Source organism: Diaphorina citri, unplaced genomic scaffold (assembly GCF_000475195.1).
Source record: "Diaphorina citri unplaced genomic scaffold, Diaci psyllid genome assembly version 1.1 scaffold1140, whole genome shotgun sequence".
Classification (NCBI taxonomy): domain Eukaryota; kingdom Metazoa; phylum Arthropoda; class Insecta; order Hemiptera; family Psyllidae; genus Diaphorina; species Diaphorina citri.
Window position 1 is genome coordinate 89,019 of NW_007378569.1, and position 3,272 is coordinate 92,290.

Consider the following 3,272-nt stretch of genomic DNA (forward strand, 5'->3'; position numbering starts at 1 on the left):
TACATTGTATTGACATAATAAAACCCTTTGAACTTCTTTGCTCAAAGAGAAATCTTTGATTTTTTTTTCTCTTTGGTTCACTTGATTTTCCACTTTGATTCCTCTCTTCATGTCTAGAAATAGCTCATGTTATAACCTTATAACTCACACTGCTCTGTAGTTCAAGCCCATATTAAACCTTTGAAGCTTTGTACACACTACATACTTCGTTCACAGAAGTGATGTAAATGCAGTTATTACACAACTTTGGTGCTCACTGCAGCATTGTAGGATTTTCCCAATATCTCAATAATCCTAAAATCCAATGTTCACCTACCAAGCTGGCACTTTTAACAACAATAAACTCTTGAGAAAAGAAAAAGAATACAACAACAACAACAACAACACCATTCGAAAAGAGCACAACAAAGTATGGAGGCTTCTACCTTCTACACAAATGTACAAGCAATTAAGATTAAGAACAACACTGACCACAATCTTGTAAATTAATTTGTATCACCTAATTCCATCACAGAGAGCTATTTTGGATCCTGATTAAATGATGAAATTAATAATAATAATAAAAACAATAATAAAGAAAAGAAAAAAAAGCTTAAAATTTTGATTAAATCAATTCACAACAGTGATTCGTATATTTTGTTCCATCAGTCGTTGCGTCACTCATTGAGTACCTATATAGCTTTCATTGGGAGCCATGATAAGAGATGTCAAAAGTGAATCTTATGGGCAAGTGAGACTTCAATGGTATCTCATTCATGAGGGCCACCTCTAATATATCAAATGTTGTAAGGTCACTACACTACCATAACACGTGTTGCGTTAGGTTTTCCATTTTCAACGATTTTTCCAGTCTAATTTCAAATATATGCAACGTTTATTCTTAATGTCCATTTGTTTTGTCTGAGTAGTATGCTATGTCGTTTTGGCAACCCAAACTTTGGGCAGTTCATCAATAAATTTTATTGATTGTTTTTTTCTCTCTGACAATCAGGGTTTTATAACTGGGATTAAAACCACGTCTTCCTGATTTCCAGACTTCTAAACAGTCTAATTTATTCTTAGTGTTCTTCAATTCATCGTCAGATTGTCAATAATAAGATCAATAATAAATATTGACAAATCTGGATACCTAGTTATAATTATAACTCAACGCGTCGACCATAAAAGCTATAAGACACGTACAATAACAACCTATTTTCCTGTTTTCTCAAAACTGTGCCAACTTAATGGAACTAAGTATATCAAGTCCTTACATACAAGGATGAATTCTAAATCTGAAAGTCTATTTTCATAAATTCCATCATGTTGACACGAACATTTGTTTGTTATTTACTCGTATGTTAAGGTTGTGATAACCAAAGATAACATTAAAAACATATGCTGATACGTACCTACTTACTTTTCGTGTACGTCAGGTAGGTACATAATATGTAAGACACCTACATATACCTACACCTACACATCTTACAGTACATATTAGAAAGAGTTTGAAACTTGGAAAAAAAGAAAAAAAAAAAATAGACACCCAGAAACAACATCTGAGCTCCATCCATTAACAAAGTGGAGTGATCTACAGAATATTGCACATGCACCTTGAAAGTGGCAATACAGCACTAAGCAGAAAAGAACCGTCCACAAGGGGAATTGCCTTGTGTGGTTCTTTTCTACGTCCAAATGTTGTTTGTGTGCAGAGAATTTTATGTCCATGGATTGTTTACTAAGGAAACTTGAGCAGATTCGATACAAACAAGAAATAAATTATTGTTGTTGATGAAGTTTGGAATAAATTAGGTACTCGAAAAAACTGGTCTCTCCCTAAAGTAGGTATCATTGGATAAAGTTTGGAAGAACCGGCCGGAGAGAGCTAACATTGCACTTATGTATAGACTAGCTGAATTCCGTCGCTTCGCTCCGGAATCCCGCTAATTCATCACGAGGCATGGCCAAACTTGTGGAAAAGGCATGGCCGAACATAGATTCTTACAAATTGTGCCAAAAATTATACTAAAAAATATCTAAAAAAGTCTGATACTAAAAATTATACTAACAGGCTCAAATTATACTAAATTTAGTATAAATTATACTGCTCTGTCAACACTGCTGTAATGTTGTGAAAAAGATGGAGGAGGGTGAGGAGATCCTAGTGCATAGATTTGATCACGTGTAAACCGCGCAGATTTCTTATTATTAAAGAAATACGAGTAGGGTGTCGATGATTACAACAGGTGTCGGCCATTGGGGGTTTTACCCTATGAGGACTGTAGAATTTTTGTAAAGACTATCCATTCATTCATTTTAACCTTATGACAGAAATTTTCATTTCCGTTTAAAAATACTCAGCTGTGATAGGTGCAAAATCAAAACCCTTTGTGATAGTAGTTCTAATTAAATTTTCCAATAGTAAAATCATCAATAAATTAAGCAATAATCAATAAATAATTAATTTAATCAAACAGTGTTGCCATATTTCAATATTTAATTTAATAGAACATTGTTGTCATATTTCTTAGTATAAAGTTGTAAATTTTCACCGTCCAAATTCAAAATGGCGTTCATACCGATGTGTGATTTGAAACAATGGATTGCTGCTGTCATAGGTAGGTACCTAAATGGTCTTATTTATCTATGTGCCTAAACTTTCTTGGATTTCTCAACTGCTTCTGTTTATTTATTTATTTTTTCAATCTCATTGGTTGATTTTTTTTTTTTTTTTTTTTTTTTTTTTTTTTCAATATAAGATAGATATAGAACTATAGACCCACATGTAGATCTCTAAGTTTATATTTTTTGTATTAAAAGTAGGTCCTTAAGTAACTACTTGCATAGTCACAGTGAAAAATGAACGAAAATACTTCTCTACTCCACAGGTCTGTAGGTACTTCAGGGGAGACGTTTAAGAGAGAGTAGGTAGGTACTTTGATTAGTTGCCTAATACCCTTGAATATTTTACTTAGGGGGGGGGGGGGGAAAACCACAAAACATTCCGAAAAAAAATACGCTTCTCTGTGAAGTACGAGTATGTTACAAAATTCCAAGTAGGTACATATTTCAGTTCTATGTATTACAAAAAAACTGGAGTGAACAAAAAAAATATGTTCTCTTTCCGTCATATGCATATATGACTTTAAAAATGTTAATAAATAATTGGGTTACCGAGATGAAGAAAAGTAAACAGAATTCAAAAAATCAAACGAAAAAAAAAAAATTGCGCTTTTCTGTGAAGTACAAGTATGTTACAAAATTCCAAGTAGGTACATATTTCAGTTCTATGT

General features: G+C 32.9%; 1 long non-coding RNA gene across 1 annotated transcript in view; it reads left to right on the top strand.

The window, feature by feature from the left end:
• The window catches only part of LOC113469570, a 3,801-nt gene extending 1,212 nt beyond the window's left edge, over positions 1-2,589 (top strand). The window contains exon 2 of the long non-coding RNA XR_003392939.1: positions 2,311-2,589. This is a non-coding gene — a long non-coding RNA (uncharacterized LOC113469570). The remainder of the gene's footprint in view (positions 1-2,310) is intronic.
• Positions 2,590-3,272: the final 683 nt, after the last annotated feature.